Source organism: Ranitomeya imitator, chromosome 2 (genome assembly GCF_032444005.1).
Source record: "Ranitomeya imitator isolate aRanImi1 chromosome 2, aRanImi1.pri, whole genome shotgun sequence".
Lineage (NCBI taxonomy): Eukaryota > Metazoa > Chordata > Amphibia > Anura > Dendrobatidae > Ranitomeya > Ranitomeya imitator.
The window spans coordinates 591276873-591300159 of record NC_091283.1 but is presented as its reverse complement, the minus strand read 5'-3'; positions in this window follow the sequence as shown (position 1 = coordinate 591300159).

Sequence of the window (23287 nt, the reverse complement as noted above, 5' to 3'; positions counted from 1 at the left end):
CTACATCTGCAGGGTTAGCTGTAGTGGAAGACGTGTTGGTCCCAATTATACTATTTGTATTCTCGCTACATTTTTCCACTTCGGTGGTGTCAAGCCCTCATTTTTAAACATGTGAACAGTCCAGCCTGGGTGTCCATCTGCTGGACTGGGTGTAGTGGAAGACCTGTTGATCTTCCTATTATACTATTTCTAATGTGGTGAAATTGATGCCACTTTGGTATTGTCTGCCAATAAGTTTTGGAAATGTGATGAACACTCCTGGTTGGGTATCCATCTGCTGGATTGGGTGCAGTGGAAGACCTCTCGGTTCCTATTATACTATTTCTACTCTCGTGAAACTTATGCCAGTTCTGTGGTGTAAGGCCCTCATTGTTTAAATGTGAACACTCCTGGTTGGGTGTCCATCTGCTGGATTGGGCATAGTGGTAGACCTGTTAGTCCTAGTTACACGGTTTCTAATGTGGTGAAATTGATGCTACTGTGGCATTGTCTGCCAATAATTTTTGGAAGTGTGAAACTCCTGGTTGGGTGTCCATCTGCAGGTTTGGCCATAGTGGAAGACCTGTCGGTCCCTATTATACTAAATCTACTCGAGTGAAATTGAAGTCACTTTACTATTGCCTGCCAATAATTTTTGGAAATTTGAACACTTCTGGTTGGGTGTCCATCTGCTGGATTGGGTGTAGTGGAAGACCTGTCAATCCATATTATACTATCTATACTGTGTTGAAATTGGTGCCACTTATGTGGTGTACTGCCCTCATTTTTTAAATGTGAACACTCCTGGTTGGGTGTCCATCTGCTGGATTGGGTGTAGCGGAAGACCTTTCTGTCCCTATTATGCTATTTCTACTGTGGTGAAATTGATGCCAGTTTGGTATTGTCTGCCAATAATTTTTGGAAATGTGAACATTCCTGGTTGGATGTCCATCTGCTGGATTTGGTGTAGTGGACAACCTGTCGGTCCCTATTATATCATTTTTACTGTGGTGCAATTGATGCCGCTTTGGTAGTATTTGCCACTAATTTTTGTAGACTCCTGGTTGGGTCTCCTTAATGCTTGTTGTCTGTAGCAGTAGGCCTCCAAGACCGTCAGGCCTCCAATTTCTTGGACTGAACTACCCATGTTACTATCCTTAAATTTTTCTGACAATGGTAGTCTACAAAACTGATATTTGTGCCACCTGAGTGTGGCTCAGCATGAAAGCAGGTAGAGATGTTGCATGTGGTAACAGGGCTCCCAGCACAGGTGGCCTACACTGAAGCCTCACTCACCTCGTCTTACTGTGAAGTTCAATTGAAAGCTGTAAATGCTGGCCCAGACCACGATAGCGCATTCCTGGCTGATTACTGCAGTGCCATGCTACAATTTGTACTGTTGTGTATTGAGGCCACTTTCCTGGTGTCTGTCCCGTATTTTATGTGTTTTGGCAGCATTTGGGGCCATTATAAGGTGTTGTGCATGCGTTTGTTTTTGCCTCCCATTGACATGAACTGTGTTCCGTTACGTTCGGCGACTATTCAAAGAATTAATAGGCAAATATTGCAGATTCGGCGATTGTAATCTGGACCGAACAATGAAATATTCGCTCATCTCTAATCATCATGCTGCAGTTCTCTGAACACTGAATCAGATGTGCTCAGTCAGAGTCATAACGTCCTTGATGCATAGATGTCTGAATGAAGCTTTAATGCTGTTTCTGCAAGTAACATTGATCACCTTTGGAGAGATCTTAAAATTGCTGTTGGGAAACCTGAAGCAATTTGCAAAAGTAGAGTGGTCCAAAATTTCAGATGAGAGACGAAAGAAGATTGTTGATGGTTAAAGGAAGCGACTGATTGCAATTATTTATTCCAAAGGGTGTGCAACCAACTATTAAGTTGAGGCTGCCAACAATTTTGTACAAATTTTTTTTGGGGGGATTGTGTAAAATGGTGTCCAATTTGCCCTTTTTTTTCCTTTTTTTTGTTATTCCAATACACAGAATGGAAATAAACATGTGTATAACAAAACGTGTAATTGCAATAATTTTTTTCAACTAAATAGTATATTTTCTGGAGCAGTTTGAAGGGTGCCAACACTTTCGGCTATTACTGTATATATACAATTCAAATGACTGTCAGTTATCTCTTATTAAAAAGAAAGAAAGAAGCAAAGTCTTGTCTATGAAAATATAAGATTAATAAATCTCCTACAGGGAAATGCCTTAAACAGAAAAATCAAAATACCAGAATTGTGTTTTTTGGCCACTGCACCTCCTTAAAAAATGTAATAAAAAGTAATCAAAACATTGTATGTACCCAAAATGATATCAATGAAAAAGTTAGCTCACCATGCAAAAAAAAAAGCTTTAATATATCTCTATCGCAAATAAGTAAAATTGTAATAGGTCTCAGAAAAAGGCGCCACAAACCATTTGTTTTCTATTTAACTTTTTTTTTTTTTAGCAACGCTAGACATACAAAATCAATACAAGTTTGGCATCGCCGGAATCATAATCACCTGGAGGATTATGATGACAGGTTGTTTTTATCATACAATAAATTCAGTAAACAAACCTCTCCAGCCTTAAGCACCCCCCAAAAAATGGAGGAATTGTACTTACTCACTGCATTTTTTATAGTGCACGTGGAAGTGAAGGAGGCATCCAGCTTCAATAGATAAAATCAATTTCTTTATTTGTGTCCTTTAAAACAAAGCTGCTGACACATATACAGCCAGACATGCAGGAGGAAGAGTGCCTGGAATTAGAACTGAACGCGTTTCGAACAATCAAATGTTCTTAGACTCAGTCTACTACAAACAGTGGCGTATCTAGGGGGGGGCAGCTGGGGCATTTGCCCCGGGCGCAGCCGGCAGGGGGGCGCAGTCGGGCCGCCTAATTCGGCGGTCCGCAGTGTCTCCCCCGGCGGCTGCATTCTGCCGCCCCCCGCACTGGGAGTCAGCTGTTCTCTGTGCCGACTGTCAAGCTGACAGCCGGCACAGAGAAGCTGCAGAGTGCCGGCTCCCAGTGTGTGCAGAGGGGGAGGGGAGCCCCTGCAGAGTGGCTGCGGCGGGCAGGGAGAAATCCCTGCAGCTCCACTGCCCAGCCGCACGATCTGTCTTCTTCCTGCTTCCTCTCACACAGAGGCGCCGCTGGATGACGTCATCATTCAGCGGCCAGCTGTGTCAGAGGAAGGCGATGGAGCTGCTGCGCAGAGCGCGAGGAGAGGTGAGGGGAGTGTGTGAATGTATGTGTGTATGTGTGTGAATCTATGTGTGTGTGTGAATGTGTATGTGTGTGTGTGTATGTGAGTGTGTGCGTATGTGAGTGTGTGCGTATGTGTGTGTGTATCGCGCTGCAGGGGAATGTGCAGAGAAGTGAATGGTGTGTGTGGGGGGGGAGAGGGCAATGATGGGGCTGACGGGGGGCATATGCCCTTGGAGGGGGGGGGGGCCAAAATGAATTCTTGCCCCGGGTGCCAGAAACGCTAGATACACCTCTGACTACAAACCAGCAAATGCAGAAGCTTTAAAGGAGATGATCAGGTGAGTTAGGCTGAAATAATTAAGAGAAAAACACGCGTGCACAACTAAAACAATTAAACAAAGAGAGACAGAAAAAAAGTCAGTAACAGTGATGCTATCTAAACAAAAGAAATCATATTGTTAATAATGTAACATTATTTCCCTCTTAAGATCCAAACCCAGTGGAACCCGAGTATTTAATAAATATATCCAAAAGGCTTCCCTATCACGTATTTTTTTTCTCTATCCCCGCCCTGTGAATTTGTGTGTAATTGTTCTATCGCTAAAACATTGAAATGCGTTATTTGTCTGTTATGAACAGTGACAACATTATTAGAGATGTTAGAAATATTGCGTACAGTAGGTTGGGGTAATATCATATAAATGCTCTCGTATTTTATTTTTTAATTTACTAGTGGTTGAACCCACATAATTAGGTTTGCACGCTGTGCACTCAATTATATAGACCGCATGGTCCGAGTTGCAGTTTGAAAAAAACTCCCAATTGTATAAGTTTTTCAGTTTTAGAACAAGAAAAAGTCAAAGTCTTTTCAGACTGTGAACATATCTTACATGGATGTTGTCCACATTTATAACAGCCTGTGGCGGATAACCAGAGACGGGGTTTGAAAATCCTATTTGAATTAGAAAAACTGGGGGACAAAGAGCTGCCTGATGTAGGAGCACGTCTAGACACTATTTTAATACCGCTTTTTAAGATGGCATCCATAGTATCATCGATCCTCAAAATATTTAAGTTTCAAAGTACAATATCTGATATCGGTTTAAAATAAGAACTATATGTCAAAACTAAGGTAGGTTGATCTAATAAAGTTTTATTGTTATTATTATTATTATTACTTGTTTTACCATGCTTAGATTTACAGTTAGGAGCTGGAATGATAAGATCATGTCTAGATTTGGTTTCTGCAATTTGAAATGCACGATTAATAGTCCAGTTAGGGTATTTTGTGTGTAATAAACATTTTTAATTGTTTCTTTTTCAATATTATATGAGGTCACATTGCTGCAATTTCGTTTTGCTCTGAGAATTTCACCCAATGAGATAGACTCGATAGTATGGAATGAGTGGAAACTACGCGCATGAAGGATAGTATTGCCTTCAGTTTTCTTACGATATGTATAACTAGAAATGGGCTTGTACGGAATGCCAGATAAACGAAGATCTAAAAAACAAATAGTATTCTGATGGAATGAGTTGGTGAATCTCAAGTTAAATGGATTAGCAATAATGTAATTCATAAAAGAGGAAATCAGAAGAATGTTCCCACTCCACACAAGTAATAAGTCATCTATGAATCTGGAATACCAACTTATGTACGGTACTCAAATACTAGATTATTAGTATTTAAGATGAATTGTTCTTCCCACCAAGCCATTACTAGATTGGCGACTGAAGGGGAGAATTTTGCACGCATCGAGACATCATTATTTTGAAGAAATAATTTATTATTAAAACCAAAAATAATTGTGAGAAAGTAAAAAAAGAAACTACTGAAATAATATAGGATTGTAAATCAGAAGTGTACTCACTAGATTTATTAAGATGGTATTGGACTGTGAGAATGGCTATGTGATGTGGAATGCACGTTTACAAAGCAACCACATCACATGTCAACCAGGTCCATTGTGGATCCCAGTTGACCTTGTGGAACATATTAAAGGGACACTGTCACCTGAATTTGGAGGGAACAATCTTCAGCCATGGAGGCGGGGTTTGGGGTTTTTTGATTCACCCTTTCCTTACCCGCTGGCTGCATGCTGGCTGCAATATTGGATTGAAGTTCATTCTCTGTCCTCCGTAGTACACGACTGCGCAAGGCAAGATTGCCTTGTGCAGGCATGTACTACGGAGGACAGAAAATGAATCTCAATCCAATATTGCAGCCAGCGGGTAAGGAAAGGGTGAATCAAAAACCCCCAAACCCCGCCTCCATGGCTGAAGATTGTTCCCTCCAAATTCAGGTGACAGTGTCCCTTTAAGTACATCCTTGGAGTCCTTAGATATCCAAGAACTCTCTGTACTAGTGGTTGTAAAGCTATATCTAGCCACTCGCCCAAATGTCCATTTAAAGAACCTATTCTAGATACCATTGGATGAATGGTGGAGGCAAGACATGTACAATTGGGATAGTTGGATTATCTACATATAAGTATTCAAACAGTTTTTTTGTGAAAAAACCTTGTGAAAAGCCTTCTTCAATTATGCACTTAAATGCCTTAATATAGTCAGATTTCAAAGGGGTGTATATTTCAGTATTGGATACCATACTTTTAATGGCAGAGATATCATCTGTATCATTCATTACAACTACTGAACCCCCTTTATCTGACATTTTGATGACAATATTAATATAAGATTTTAATTTCTTAAAGAAAGGCATCCATGCCGGTGGTCGGCGTTCATAGCAAGTCACCAATCCTGTAACATACAGGAGATCTGATCATCGCCTGTATGTAGCAGATCCCATGGAGACTATTGACAACAATAAAAACTGCTGGGTCTCATCCGGTGGAGAATGAAAGCATACACTCAGATCATACTAACCTGATACAAGCTTTTGGTTAAGCATGTAGACATGTCAGCTGCAGCAGATCCATGGGTTAGCCAGTGACCGATAAATAAGTGAATTGCTGTTGATATGGTCACTGTACTGCTGACTGAATGTAGGTCCTGGCGTTTTTTCACATAGAGGATGTTGGTTTATTCAATGCGTTTCAAAGTCTAAATGACTTCTTCATCAGGAAAATACCACATAAATCATTTATGTGGATGTATCTGAAAATATGTCTGGACCTACATTCATTCAGCAGCGCGGACCATATCCACAGCAATTCCCTTATTTACATGGGGACTATTGAAGCACACCAAAAGTAAAAAAAGAAGTTTTAAAAAATATTTTTTAAAAATCTAAAAGTTCAAATCATCCCCCTTCTCCCCATTCAAAATAAAACAATAAAAAAAAATCAAACATACACATTTGGTATCGCCGCGTTCAAAATCTCCCAGTCTATCAATATCAAAAATTATTTACCCAATCACTAAACGGTGTAACGAGAAAAAAAGTCAAAATGTCAGAATTATGCTTTTTGGTTGCCGCAACATTACAATAAAATGCAATAACGGGCGATCAAAAGATTATATGCGCACCAAAATGGATGGTATCTTTAAAAACGTCATCTCGGTGTGCAAAAATAAGTCCTGACCCAATCCAAGATCACGGGAAATGGAGACGCTACGGGTATTTTTTAACAAACTTTGGAATTTTTTTCACGACTTAGATAAAAAGAACCTAGACATGTTTGGTGTCTTTGAACTCATAGTGATCTGAAAAATCATAATGGCAGGTCAGTTTTAGCATTTAGTGAACATAGTAAAAATGCAAAACAAAAAACAATTATGGAATTGCCCTTTTTTGTGCAATTTCACTGCACTTGGAATTTGTTTCCCGTTTTACAGTACACGATATGTTAAACCAATGGTGCTTTTCAAAAGTATAACATGTCCCACAAAAAACAAGCTGTCACATGGCCATATTGACAGAAAAAAAAAAGTTATGGCTCCGGGAAGAAGGGGAGCAAAAACCAAAAACGCAAAGACGAAAATACTTCCAGTCATGAAGGGGTTGGAAAAAAAACAATAAGGCTACGTGTCCACGTTGCAGAATAGAAGCAGATTTTTCCTCATCAAAATCGCACACCCTTGCCAAGGAAAATGCATGTGGATTTTGATACATTTTTTATGCATTTTTTCTAAGTGTTTTTTAAGCGTTTTTTGAGCACAAATAAAGTGACCTATGAGGTCATTTCCTAGTCCAACCCCTCTTCTCCATTTTGTTTTCTTGTTGGATTCAAGATGCCACAAGTGCATCAATGGAAGAGATGCGAATTCCGCCGGAGGTTGGTAAGGAGTTAAGCCAGGTTAATAATGGAGAGTTGTCAATAAGACACCTATCCATTATTAACCCTAGAAGAGTAAAGGGTTAAAATAGACACACAATCATTGTTCTGTTAAAAAAAAAAAAAAAAAAAGCAACAATATCCATACCTCTCTGCAGTAGTCAGGTCCCACGTCTTAAATCCATCAAAAAGGGTTAACTAGTTTACAACGGGTATCGGTGCTAATGCTACCGACCGCGCTGTAAACCACTGCAGAAAGAATTAAATCATCTCTGTGCAGGCTCCCTGGATGAACTGGTTAGCTCCGGTCAGTTGGGGAGTCCGCGCAGCTGCAGTAAGTGCCACTGACGTCTTTGGTTCCCTGCACTCGAGTGAACTTGCTACACAATGAACGGGGTCGCTTTACAGCCCTGTTCATTGTATCGGCGGTGGCGGTTTAGAGCAGCCACGTGTTATGTGGCTGCTCTTAACTTTAGATCATCGTGGGACACTCGTTTACTACCCTCTGTAGAATCCATTTTAATCATTTGTGGTTTGTTATTTTACTTTTATTTTAAGGTGAACGAGGGCTTCGGGGAATTAGGTGTCTAGGTGAGTATATGATTTTTTTATTTTTTTTATTTTAGGTGACGATCAGCGGGACAGGTATGTATAATTTATTTCCACAGGTAAACACTGGCCACCAATGAAAATTTAATTTGGAGGCAAATTTAAAAAAAAATAATAATGAGTAAAAAAAAACTAAGGAATGAAATTAATAATATTTGGCCATGCTAAAAAAAAATAGTAATAGAGGGTAAAAAATATTTTGTAAAATTAGGGGGGGGGGGGAGGGGGGCGGCAATAAAAAATATTGGGTTGGGGCAAAAAAAATGGTGTTTTTTATACAGCAGGAGCAGTTCGATGGGAAGTACTGCTCCCATCGAGCTGATCCTGCTGCCACTAAAGGGGAACAGACATAGGCTAGTAGTCTCATCGGCCTATGTCTGGTTACACACATACACCACTAATACAACACACACACACACATAGACACACAGAGACACACACATAGACACTTACCACACTGATCATTAAAGGGACATCCTGTGCCATACAATCATACCAGTCCATACCAGATCATACCAGCCATCATCCAGGAAGACGGGAATCATCTGGGATTTTCATCTTCCTGAATTATGGGTTGCTCAAGGGATGGCATGATGGGATGTTCATGATGTTACTTCCTATTTGCTGCGGTTTTGATTTACAAAACTGCAGCAAATGCCCTTTAAATCCACAAACATTTTTAATATATGTGGTTTTCAAGCATCCCAATACAAGTCTATGGCAGTGGAATTGCCGCGATTCAGCAAAATAAATGAACATGCTGTGTATTTTACCACGATGCGATTCCGCTGCGGAAAAATATGCAGCCTGGTCATACCAATTGCTGAATGCAATTAAAATTAATGGGATGCTTTTTGTTTTTTAAGCGTTTCTACAGTGGAAAAACGCGGTGGAAACACTTAAAAAACGCAACGTGGGCACACAGCCTAATATATCACATTTTTCAAATTGTTTTACTTTGTTTTTATTTTTATACATTCCCTGTAAAGTGGTTATTTCCTCTCGTGATATTAATCCTAATGATGGTTCTTCAATATTAGATTAGTGAGGGTCCAATACCCGACACCAACGCAAACTGTTGTTAGCTCTAGTGATGGGAGGATGCAACCTTTGAATGGGGCTGTAGTGCAGCTCAATATGTAGCAGCCACTTATGGGTGCTGTAGAACACTTCAATATTCTCTCGAGTAGGCGCTCTTCTATAGTTACCAGAAGCAGCCTATGTGCTTTGAATAGACCTGCACAGTACAGCTCCATTTAATCTTTACATCTGGCTACTGCCAGAGAGCAAATAACAGATTATCATATAAAGTGCTAAGAAAACTATGTAATAAAAAAGGACTGCATGCTTATCTTGTAACAAATTTCAAAAACCTGACTGGCACATCCAAACATAGACTAAGTGTGAACAGGTGCTGAACCTAGAGTCGCCAACTCGTATATAGTTAAGTAAATACAGTGGGGCAAAAAAGTATTTAGTCAGTCAGCAATAGTGCAAGTTCCACCACTTAAAAAGATGAGAGGCGTCTGTAATTTACATCATAGGTAGACCTCAACTATGGGAGACAAACTGAGAAAAAAAATCCAGAAAATCACATTGTCTGTTTTTTTTTAACAATTTATTTGCATATTATGGTGGAAAATAAGTATTTGGTCAGAAACAAACAATCAAGATTTCTGGCTCTCACAGACCTGTAACTTCTTCTTTAAGAGTCTCCTCTTTCCTCCACTCATTACCTGTAGTAATGGCACCTGTTTAAACTTGTTATCAGTTTAAAAAGACACCTGTGCACACCCTCAAACAGTCTGACTCCAAACTCCACTATGGTGAAGACCAAAGAGCTGTCAAAGGACACCAGAAACAAAATTGTAGCCCTGCACCAGGCTGGGAAGACTGAATCTGCAATAGCCAACCAGCTTGGAGTGAAGAAATCAACAGTGGGAGCAATAATTAGAAAATGGAAGACATACAAGACCACTGATAATCTCCCTCGATCTGGGGCTCCACGCAAAATCCCACCCCGTGGGGTCAGAATGATCACAAGAACGGTGAGCAAAAATCCCAGAACCACGCGGGGGGACCTAGTGAATGAACTGCAGAGAGCTGGGACCAATGTAACAAGGCCTACCATAAGTAACACACTACGCCACCATGGACTCAGATCCTGCAGTGCCAGACGTGTCCCACTGCTTAAGCCAGTACATGTCCGCGCCCATCTGAAGTTTGCTAGAGAGCATTTGGATGATCCAGAGGAGTTTTGGGAGAATGTCCTATGGTCTGATGAAACCAAACTGGAACTGTTTGGTAGAAACACAACTTGTCGTGTTTGGAGGAAAAAGAATACTGAGTTGCATCCATCAAACACCATACCTACTGTAAAGCATGGTGGTGGAAACATCATGCTTTGGGGCTGTTTCTCTGCAAAGGGGCCAGGACGACTGATCCAGGTACATGAAAGAATGAATGGGGCCATGTATCGTGAGATTTTGAGTGCAAACCTCCTTCCATCAGCAAGGGCATTGAAGATGAAACGTGGCTGGGTCTTTCAACATGACAATGATCCAAAGCACACCGCCAGGGCAACGAAGGAGTGGCTTCGTAAGAAGCATTTCAAGGTCCTGGAGTGGCCTAGCCAGTCTCCAGATCTCAACCCTATAGAAAACCTTTGGAAAGAGTTGAAAGTCCGTGTTGCCAAGCGAAAAGCCAAAAACATCACTGCTCTAGAGGAGATCTGCATGGAGGAATGGGCCAACATACCAACAACAGTGTGTGGCAACCTTGTGAAGACTTACAGAAAACGTTTGACCTCTGTCATTGCCAACAAAGGATATATTACAAAGTATTGAGATGAAATTTTGTTTCTGACCAAATACTTATTTTCCACCATAATATGCAAATAAATTGTTAAAAAAACAGACAATGTAATTTTCTGGATTTTTTTTTCTCAGTTTGTCTCCCATAGTTGAGGTCTACCTATGATGTAAATTACAGACGCCTCTCATCTTTTTAAGTAGTGGAACTTGCACTATTGCTGACTGACTAAATACTTTTTTGCCCCACTGTAAGGCAGCACACTGCAGTAGGGTTGAGCGAAACGGGTCGTTCATTTTCAAAAGTCGCCGACTTTTGGCAAAGTCGGGTTTCATGAAACCCGATCCGACCCCTGTGCGGGGTCGGCCATGCGGTACGCGACTTTCGCGCCAAAGTCGCGTTTCAATGACGCGAAAAGCGCCATTTCTCAGCCAATGAAGGTAAACGCAGAGTGTGGGCAGCGTGATGACATAGGTCCTGGTCCCCACCATCTTAGAGAAGGGCATTGCAGTGATTGGCTTGCTGTCTGCGGCGTCACAGGGGCTATAAAGGGGCGTTCCCGCCGACCGCCATCTTACTGCTGCTGATCTGAGCTTAGGGAGAGGTTGCTGCCGCTTCGTCAGAAGCAGGGATAGCGTTAGGCAGGGTCCATTAACCACCAAACCGCTTGTGCTGTAGCGATTTCCACTGTCCAACACCACCTTCGGTGTGCAGGGATAGTGGAAGCTACATTTTTTTTTTTCTCAGCGCTGTAGCTCATTGGGCTGCCCTAGAAGGCTCCCTGATAGCTGCATTGCTGTGTGTACGCCGCTGTGCAAACCAACTGCTTTTTTCAAAGCACAAATCCTCTTGTTCCTTCCTTTCTGCACAGCTATCTTGTTTGTTTGTCCACACTTTTTATTTAATTTGTGCATCAGTCCACTCCTTATTGCTGCCTGCCATACCTGGCTGAGATTACTGCAGGGAGATAGTAATTGAAGGACAGTTCTTTTTTTTTTTTTTTTTTGTGGGAGATTAAGATTGGCATTTCTGCTAGAGTGCCATCCCTGTCTGTGCCATCTCTCACTCAGTGGGCCATAGAAAGCCTATTTATTTTTTGGCTTGATTTGGGTTCTAAAATCTACCTGAAAAAATCACTAAATCAATCAGTGGGAGATTAATATTGGCCTTTGGGCTTGTGTGCCAGTCCTAAGCGTGCCATCTCTCTCTCAAATAGTGGGCCATAGAAAGCCTATTTATTTATTTTTTTATTGGGTTTATAAATTCTTCCTGAAAAAAAAAGGGAGATTAATATTGCCCTTTCTGCTTGTGTGCCAGTCTTGACTCCTGGGTGTGCCATCTTTCTCTCTCTCAGATAGTGGGCCATAGAAAGCCTATTTATTTTTTTGCTTGATTTGGGTTCTAAATTCTACCTGAAAAAATCACTAAATCAATCAGTGGGAGATAAATATTGGCCTCTGGGCTTGTGTGCCACACCTGACTCCTGTGTGCGTCATCTCTCACTCAGTGGGCCATAGAAAGCCTATTTTTTGTTTTATTTGTTTTCTAAATTCTCCCTGAAAAAATCATTTTATTTTATTTTGTTTTGTTTCTAAAGTCTCCCTGAAAAAAAAAAAAATCAGTGGGAGATTAATATTGCCCTTTCTGCTTGTATGCCAGTCTTGACTCCTGGGTGTGCCATCTCTCTCTCTCTCTCTCTCTCCAATTGTGGGCCATAGAAAGCCTATTATTTTTTTTGCTTGATTTGGGTTCCAAAATCTACCTGACAAAATCACTACATCAATCATTGGGAGAAAAATATTGGCCTCTGGGCTTGTGTGCCACTCCTGACTCCTGTATGTGGCATCTCTCACTCAGTGGGGCATAGAAAGCCTTTTTTTTTTTTTTTTTATTTGGTTTCTAAATTGTCATTGGAAAAATAATTTTATGTTATTTGGTTTCTAAATTCTTCCTGAAAAATCATTTTATTTTATTTTGTTTCTAAAGTCTCCCTGAAAAAAAAACAAATAAAAAAAAACTGTGGGAGATTAATATTTACATTTGTGCTTCAGTGACAGTCCTGCGTGTGTGGCATCTCTCTCATTTGGTGCCACCAAAAACAGAGTGTGTAACATTGTGCCTGATTTTCGTTGTGGTCTCCCCCACCTGTAAAGGGGTAGCTAAATCATACTGAAGTTATAGCTCGCCGTGTAAGTTGTGTGACAGCAACAAATACCGTTAGTTTGGTTACGTTTTTAAAACAATGAGGAAGTCTGGTGGAAGAGGTCGTGGCCGGGGGCGTTCATTGTCAGCTGGTAATGAGGGTAGTGGTAGTGGTGGAGCATCAGCTGGTCGTGGGAAAAAAAATATTGCACCTAAGTCTGGAGCTGTGGAGCCAGGTTCGTCGTCTGGCTACACAAGGCCTCAAACCCTCCCTTTTCTGGGAGTAGGAAAACCGCTTTTAAAGCCGGAGCAGCAAGAGCAAGTTTTGGCTTATCTTGCTGACTCCGCCTCTAGCTCTTTTGCCTCCTCTCGTGAAACTGGTAAATGTAAAAGCAGCGCGTCGTTAGTGGATGTTCACGGTCAGGGACAAGTTGCTTCCTTGTCCTCTTCAGCAAAAACAACAACCGAGAAGAATGCAGCAGGCGACACAACGGGTTACTCCATGGAGCTCTTTACACATACCGTCCCTGGCTTAGAAAGTGAAGCAGTTAACAGTCCATGCCCATTACAAGTTGAATCTGACATGGAGTGCACTGATGCACAGCCACAGCCAGACTACTATGCTGGTCCTTTGACTCAGACCACAACATTGCCCTCGCAGGGTAATGATCAAGAATCAGACCCTGATGAGACTATGTTGCCCCGTCACGAACGCTCTCCCACCGACTTACACGGTGACACAGACGGAGTTGCGCACGAGCTAGAAGAGGAGGTCATAGATGACCCAGTTGTTGACCCCGATTGGCAGCCATTGGGGGAACAGGGTGCAGGCGGCAGCAGTTCTGAAGCGGAGGAGGAGGGGCCGCAGCAGGCATCAACATCGCAACAGGTTCCATCTGCCGGGCCCGTATCTGGCCCAAAACGTGTGGCAAAGCCAAAACCTGTTGGAGGACAGCGTGGCCATCCGGTTAAAGCTCAGTCTGCAATGCCTGAAAAGGGATCCGATGCTAGAAAGAGTGCAGTCTGGCATTTTTTTAAACAACATCCAATTGATCAGCGCAAAGTCATCTGTCAAAAATGTTCAACTACCTTAAGCAGAGGGCAGAATCTGAAAAGTCTCAATACAAGTTGCATGCATAGACATTTAACCACCATGCATTTGCAAGCTTGGACTAACTACCAAACGTCCCTTAAGGTTGTAGCACCCTCGGCCAATGAAGCTAGTCATCAACGCAACATCCCTTCCGGCAGTGTAGGGCCACCATTTTCCGCACCACCTGCAGTATCTGTGCAGGTTTCTTTGCCAGGCCAAAGCAGTCAGGGTCAGGAAATCACCAGTTTCGTAGTAGGAAACACTGCATCTAGGGCACCGGCGGCAACAATACCATCTCCCACCGTCTCTCAGTCTGCCATGTCCACCGGCACCACCGCTAGTTCCACGATCTCCAGCTCTCCAGTCCAGCTCACCCTACATGAGACTATGGTTAGAAAAAGGAAGTACTTAGCCTCGCATCCGCGTACACAGGGTTTGAACGCCCACATAGCTAGACTAATCTCGTTAGAGATGATGCCCTACTGGTTAGTTGAAAGTGAAGCTTTCAAAGCCCTGATGGACTACGCTGTACCACGCTACGAGCTACCCAGTTGACACTTCTTTTCCAGAAAAGCCATCCCAGCCCTCCACCAGCATGTGAAAGAGCGCATCGTCCATGCACTCAGGCAATCTGTGAGCACAAAGGTGCACCTGGCAACAGATGCATGGACCAGTAGGCATGGCCAGGGACGTTACGTGCCCATCACGGCACACTGGGTGAATGTTGTGGATGTAGGGTCCACAGGGGACAGCAATTTTGGGACAGTTCTGCCTAGCCCACGGTCTAGGAAACAGTTGGCTATAGCCGTTCGCACCCCTTCCTCCTCCTCCTCGTCCTCCTGCAGAAGCGAGAGCTCGTCCACAGACCGCAGTCGCACAACCACTCCATCCGCAGCTGCCACTGTTGCACACCAGGTCTCCCATTATGGGGCAGCTACTGGCAAACGTCAGCAGGCTGTATTGGCTATGAAGTGTTTGGGCGACAACAGACACACCGTGGAAGTTCTGTCCGAGTTCTTGCAGAAAGAAACGCAGTCGTGGCTGGGCACTGTAGATCTTGAGGCAGGCAAGGTAGTGAGTGATAAAGGAAGGAATTTCATGGCTGCCATCTCCCTTTCCCAACTGAAACACATTCCCTGCCTGGCTCACACCTTAAACCTGGTGGTGCAGTGCTTCCTGAAAAGTTATCCAGGGTTATCCGATCTGCTCCTCAAAGTGCGTGGACTTTGCGCACATATCCGCCGTTCGCCCATACACTCCAGCCGTATGCAGACCTATCAGCGTTCTTTGAACCTTCCCCAGCATCGCCTAATCATAGACGTTGCAACAAGGTGGAACTCAACACTGCACATGCTTCAGAGACTGTGCGAACAGAGGCGGGCTGTTATGTTTTTGTGGGAGGATACACATACACGGGCAGGCAGTAGGATGGCAGACATGGAGTTGTCAGGTGTGCAGTGGTCGAAGATTCAAGACATGTGTCAAGTCCTTCAGTGTTTTGAGGAATGCACACGGCTGGTTAGTGCAGACAACGCCATAATAAGCATGAGCATCCCCCTAATGCGTCTGCTGATGCAAAGTTTGACGCACATAAAGGATCAGGCGTCTGCAGCTGAGGAAGAGGAAAGCCTTGATGACAGTCAGCCATTGTCTGGCCAGGGCAGTGTACAGGACGAGGTAGCGGGCGAAGAAGAGGAGGAGGACGAGGAGGATGATGGGGATGATTATATTTTTAATGAGGAAGCTTTTCCGGGGCCACTGGAAATTGGTGGCGCGGCAAGGCCGGGTTCTGGTTTTTTGAGGGACACAAGTGACGTAGATTTGCCTGAAACTGCCCCTCAACCAAGTACAACCGCAGATTTGAGAACTGGAACTTTGGCCCACATGGCGGATTATGCCTTACGTATCCTCAAAAGGGACATACGCATTACTAAAATGATGAACAATGACGATTACTGGTTGGCCTGCCTCCTTGATCCTCGCTATAAAGGCAAATTGCAAAATATAATGCCACATGAGAACTTGGAACTAATATTAGCAACCAAACAATCAACTCTTGTTGACCGTTTGCTTCTGGCATTCCCTGCACACAGCGCCCGTGATCGTTCTCACACGAGCTGCAGGGGCCAGCAGACCAGAGGTGTTAGAGGGGCAGAAATCAGAAGTGGCGTTGGCCAGAGGGATTTTCTGACCAGGTTGTGGAGTGATTTTGCTATGACCGCAGACAGGACAGGTACTGCAGCATCAATTCAAAGTGACAGGAGACAACATTTGTCCAGTATGGTTACAAACTATTTTTCATCCCTTATCGACGTTCTCCCTCAACCGTCATTCCCATTTGATTACTGGGCATCCAAATTAGACACCTGGCCAGAATTGGCAGAATATGCATTGCAGGAGCTTGCTTGCCCGGCAGCTAGTGTCCTATCAGAAAGAGTATTCAGTGCTGCAGGTTCAATACTAACAGAAAAAAGGACTCGTCTGGCTACCCAAAATGTAGATGATCTAACCTTCATTAAAATGAACCACAACTGGATTTCGAAATCTTTTGCCCCACCTTGCCCGGCTGACACCTAGCTTTCCTATGAAAAGGTCTTGCCTGTGGACTATTCTGAATGACTTTTCCAATCTCGTAATTTTCTGCACTTGATTGTCCAGCATACGACATGTTTACACCTCACTAAATGGCCAAACTCCCCACACGGGGCCGTGGTATCGCCACTTGGCGCCAGCACCCGTGAGAGTGCTGTTTGTCTAAAGAGGTGGGTGTGCCCGCTTTTGGTCGACGGCACTGCCACTGGGTCCCTCCTAGTACAATAAAGTGTCTCTGGCGGTGGTGGTGCGCACCCAACATCAAACACACCGTTGTAATATGAGGGGCCCTGGGCCTGTACCGCCGGCCACAAGACAGTTCCCCCCCCCCAGCTCAAACAGTGCTCTAACACTTGCAAAATTATCTCTCACAGCTCCACCAATGTTTAGTCTATGCGCTGACATCCTTAAATGCCTGGCACTGACAATACAATTGTATTGACATTTTTGTTATGTTAGGCCTTCGAAGCCTGTCTGCGGTCCCTCCTTCCACTAGGCCTCCACTGACCATTGTACTGCTGCCCGTGTACCCCTGGAACCAATTTTAAATTGCCAACAGCCCTATTTTTTTTTATGTTAGGTCTTCGAAGCCTGTCTGCGGTCCCTCCTTCCACTAGGCCTCCACTGACCATTGTACTGCTGCCCGTGTACCCCTGAAACCAATTTTAAATTGCCAACAGCCCTATTTTGTTATGTTAGGCCTTCGAAGCCTGTCTGCGGTCCCTCCTTCCACTAGGCCTCCACTGACCATTGTACTGCTGCCCTTGTACCCCTGGAACCAATTTTAAATTGCCAACAGCCCTATTTTTTTATGTTAGGCCTTCGAAGCCTGTCTGCGGTCCCTCCTTCCACTAGGCCTCCACTGACCATTGTACTGCTGTCCTTGTACCCCTGGAACCAATTTTAAATTGCCAACAGCCCTATTTTTGTTATGTTAGGCCTTCGAAGCCTGTCTGCGGTCCCTCCTTCCACTAGGCCTCCACTGACCATTGTACTGCTGCCCGTGTACCCCTGGAACCAATGTAAAAGTGCCTACAGCCTGTCCAATTTTTTATGTTAGGCCTTCGAAGCCTGCCTGCGGTCCCTTCTTTCTACTACTACTACTACACTGACCAGACCACTGCCGCATGTGTACCCCTGTAACCTATTTTAAAGTGCATACAGCCAATTTTTTTTCTCTATTTTACAATTATAAAGCCCAGATGGACTACGCTGTACCACGGTAAGAGCTACCCAGTCTTCACTTCTTTTGCGAGAAAAGCCATCCCAGCACTCCAGCATCATGTAAAAATCCGCATTGTCCATGCTCTCTGGCTATCTAATAGTAGAAAGGTGCACCTGACAACAGATGCATGGACCAGTAGGCATGTCCACGAAAGGTTAGATGTCCATTACGGCGCACTGGGTTAATGTTGTGGATGCATGGTCCACAGGGGACAGCCTACAAAGTCTGTCTGCAGTCCCAAATATAAATTGTCCTCCACTTACCACACCAATGCTGCCTGTGTACCCCTGGAACATTTCATAAACTCCATTGACCAAAATTTGGGGTTTACAGCCTACTACCAGTGTCTGCCGCTCCAAGGTGTTCCCCGGGTTGCCTTTTCTGAGCTTTGATCTTCAGGCTCTTCTCAAGTAGTTGTTGAAAACAACACTGCATTCGGCCTACAAGTTGGGTCTGGGGTGTAGAGATGGTGTGTTCCACTCCAAGGTGTTCCCCAGGTTTCCTCGCCATTGCTGCAATCTTAATGCTCTCGTTTAGTAGTTGTTGGAAACTACACTGCATTAGGCCTACAAATTGGGTATGGGGTGTAGAGAGATGGTGTGTTCCACTCCAAGGTGTTCCCCAGGTTTCCTCGCCATTGCTGCGATCTTAATGCTCTAGTTTAGTAGTTGTTGGAAACTAGACTGCATTAGGCCTACAAATTGGGTATGGGGTGTAGAGAGATGGTGTGTTACACTCCAAGGTGTTCTCCAGGTTGCCTTTCCTGAGCTTCTATCTTCAGGCTCTCATTAAATTGTGGTTAAATGGAACAACTGCATTTGGCGTACTAGTTGATTTGGGGCCTACTATCGGTGTCTGCCACTCCTTGCTGTTCTCCTGGTTTCCTGTCCTGAAATTCCATTTTCAGGCTCTCGTTAAGTAGTTGTTAATGTTAGACTGCATTTGGCCTACTAGTTGGGTTGGGGCCTACTATCGGTGTCTGCCACTCCTTGCTGTTCTCCTCCACTGAACAAAGCTGTGCCGCCTGTTTACTACGGTTGCCAATTTTGAACTGCATTTCGACTACTTACTGATTTGGGCCTACTCTCTGTGTCAGCCTCTCATTCCAGTTGTCCTCCACTGCAATGCCCCCTGGTTAGTCCTGTGTTACCAATTTTGAACTGCATTTAGCCAACTTTATTCTTTGGGCCTATATCTGTGTTTCCTCCTCATCCTGCCCATTGCCCAGCCAGTGATAGATGAGTCTGCTGGTACATTGACCCATAACGCAAAATTCCCCGTGCACGCTACACAGCAAGATTGTGACCCTGCTGAAAGTCAGGTTCCTCTTGCCGCATACCATACCACCTTACACGGGGACAAAGAGGAAGGTGCAGATGAAAGTGCAGGTTCCTTCATCAGGTGGGGGGAGGAATACTAGTTGGCGACGTCACTGGCACAGGGCCTCTCATAGTACGCAAAAGTGTTGCTGCCGGTGGGAGGCGCCCCCGCCGTGCAAACACACCGCTGTATTTGAGGGGCCCTGTGCCAGTGCCAATGCCAACGAGTGGGCCCCCCCTGCTTGCTCAGGATCACAGCACTTGCAAAGTTGAAATACTTACCTCTCCCTGCTCCACTGCCGTGACGTGGTCCAGATTTACTGGGCCCACTAATTACTTGAACCAGCCCTACCCCCCACAACTTTAGCCAAATGACCCCCAATTTCAAATGCCTTCCAATTATTATAAGCTAAATTACGATTGACAAGCTTCTGTAACAAGAATGGATGTTTTTGCCATTAAAATGGGCAGTGTAGGTGTTTTCCTGGCCTCCACTCACTGCCGACTATGCTCCCCCATTGACTTGCATTGGGTTTCGTGTTTCGGGCGATACCCGACTTTTCGCGATAATCGGCCGATTCCACTCGACTCGACTTCTAAGATAGTCGGGTTTCGCGAAACACGACTCGACTCTAAAAAGGTCAAGGTCGCTCAACCCTACACTGCAGCGCTAAAACATGCAAACTTGAAAACACGAAATTTGAACTGCATTACTGCACTAGAAATATGAAAAATGAGAGCTTTTAGCGCATACAAATGGCCAATTTTATGTGTACCTGGTAGCCCCTTTACGGCATCTCTCTTATACCCGGTCCTAAACTTGCCTTACCTCGCTGAGAATAAACGTCTCCATCTGAATGGGTACATGTGAAACCTCTTCTTAGACTAAAATTCTCTCTCTCTGTGGAGGGGTATTGGACCTGCTGTAATTAAAACACCTGAAGCTAGGAGGCGGAGTGCATGATCAGAAGGCTAAAGAATACATTTCAAAAACCTGACCGGCACATCCAAACATAGACTAAGTGTGAACAGGTGCTGAACCTAGAGTCGCCAACTCTTTTTTTACTTAACTATTTTCGTGTTTTCAAGTTTGCATGTTTTAGCGCTGCAGTGTGCTGCCTTATTTACTTAACTATCTTGTAACAAATGGCATAATGGGTTATAATTAAATAGCGATAAATTCTGAATAATTGATCAAGAAAGGTTGAATTTGATGGTTCTGTGCAGTGGTACAACAATAAATTTGGACCTGGCTCCCCTGCACGTTTTGGTCAGATACAGGGGCCCTTGTAGCGTTCTAAATCTTATAAAGACTTGTGTTTGCACCCCCTTTGTTATATAGTTATGTCCCCTATCCTGGTATATATCTCCTCCATCCTGGTATATATGTCCCCCATCCTGGTATATATACATAGCCGGGATTGGGGACAGACAAACAGGGCATTTTCCCAGGGCCCCCACTACCCCAGGTGTCCCCAGCCAGTGACATGCCGCATACAGTGGCAAACCATGTGGCCGCTATGGAGCCCGTGAGTCAGACATCGATTTTTTTTCCGCCAGATCCGTTTTTTCTCATAGAGTTGTATTAGCACCGGATTGCACCTGATGACACACATTTCATCCGTTTTTTGCCGGATCTGTCGCTGTGCATTTTTTCGCCGGACAGAAAAAACGTTCCTCTCTATGTGTTTTCCGTCCGGCTGAAACAGCTTTTTTGACAGATCCGGCAAAAAACAGATGAAACGTGTGGCCATCAGGTGTTTTGGCGGACCGTCGGCAAGTGAACGTTTTTTTTGTCCGTCGCGTCCACCATTTTCTACCACGCATGCGCGGCCGAAACTCCGCGCCCTCCTCCCCGGACTTCAGAATGGGCAGCGAATGCATTGAAAAACTGCATCCGCTGCCCACGTCGTGCACAAATTTCACAACATGCGTCGGCACGTCGGCCCGGCGCATAGCGACGGACCAGTACCGATGCAAGTATGAAAGAGGCCTTAATGAGCATTTAATTTAAAAAAAACTGCGTGGGCTCCCATGCAGTTTTCTGCGCCAGAGGGGGAAAGCCAACAGCCAGGGGCCAATATTTGTTGCCTGCTATGAATATCAGCCCGCAGCTGTCTGCGTAGCCTTTACTGGCTGGGCTCCTCCAATATTTTATAGCCAGAAAGGCTACGCAGACAGCTGCGGGCTGATATTCATAGCCTAGAGAGGGGCCATGGATATTGGCCCCCCGGCTACAAATACCAGTCCGCAGCCACCCTAGAAATGGCGCATCTTACAGAGCACTTCCCGCACTTAGCCCCTCTCTTCCCACTCCCGTGTAGCGGTGGGAAATGGGGTAATAAGGGGTTAATATCACCTTGCTATTGTAAAGTGACATTAAGCCGGGTTAATAACGGAGAGGCGTCAATAAGACGCCTATCCATTATTAATCCAATACTAGTAAAGGGTTAATAAAACACACACACATTAGGAAAAAATTATTTTAATATTCTTCATTTACCATACTTACCATACTTCAGCACCTGCAAAAAACATCAAATAATAACAGTATACTACCTGTCCACTGCAGTCTAATTAATAACGAGTGTCCCACGACGATCTCCTCTATAGAACAGGGACATCAGATGATGTCACTGCTCTATAGGACCCTCAGTGACACACTGACAGGAGACAATGGCTCCTACAGTGCATCACTGAGCTTACTATTGTTCAAAGTCTCACTTTATGGCAATTGCTGCGTGGGAAAATTTCTCACACAGCAATGCCATAAGTGAGACTAGGGACTATTTTTTTACAGCGGCGGAGGAATACCGTGCGGAAGGATACCTTCCACGCATCATTGTGTTCCTGGAGCCCCTAGAGAGCAGTCGCATCAGCTGATGCTGCCGTTTTCCACGTGAGATCGTCGTGGGACACTCATGGATTTCTGTGGATCAGGGAGTATATTGGTTGTTTGTTATTTTAATATTTTTTACAGATGACACTGGCTTCGGAAAACAAAGTGACAAGTGATGGTGAGTATGTACTCTATGTTGAATGTACTGTATGTCTGTAGCATGTATTGTATGTAATGTATGAATGTATTGTATGCAGTATGTATGTAGTATGTATGTTGTAGGTATGTAGTATGTATGTGTATAGTATGTACTGTATGTAGTATGTATGTATGTAGTATGTATGTGGCATGTATGCAGTATGTCTGTAGTATGTATGTATGTATGTAGTATGTAGGGCAGCACGGTGGCGCAGTGGTCAGCACTGCAGCCTTGCAGCGCTGGAGTCCTGGGTTCTAATCCCACCCAGGACAACATTTGCGTGGGTTTCCTCCGGGTACTCCGGTTTCCTCCCACATTCCAAAGACATACTGATAGGGAATTTAGATTGTGAGCCCCATCGGGGACAGTGATGATAATGTGTGCAAACTGTAAAGCGCTGTGAAATATGTTAGTGCTATATAAAAATAAAGATTATTATTATTATTATGTAGTATTGATGTAGCATGCAGTATGTATGTAGTATGTAGTATGTATGCAGGATGTATGTAGTATGTACAGTACAGACCAAAAGTTTGGACACACCTTCTCATTTAAAGATTTTTCTGTACTTTTATGACTATGAAAATTGTAAATTCACACTGAAGGCATCAAAACTATGAATTAACACATGTGGAATTATATACTTAACAAAAAAGTGTGAAACAACTGAAAATATGTTTTATATTCTAGGCTCTTCAAAGTAGCCACCTTTTGCTTTGATGACGGCTTTGCACACTCTTGGCATTCTCTTGATGAGCTTTAAGAGGTAGTCACCAGAAATGGTCTTCCAACAATCTTGAAGGAGTTCCCAGAGATGTTTAGCACTTGTTGGCTCTTTTGCCTTCACTCTGCGGTCCAGCTCACCCCAAATCATCTCGATTGGGTTCAGGTCTGTTGACTGCATCCCATCACTCTCCATCTTAGTCAAATAATCCTTAAAAAGCCTGGAGATGTGCTTGGGGTCATTGTCCTGTTGAAAAATAAATGATGGTCCAACTAAATGCAAACCGGATGGAATAGCATGCCGCT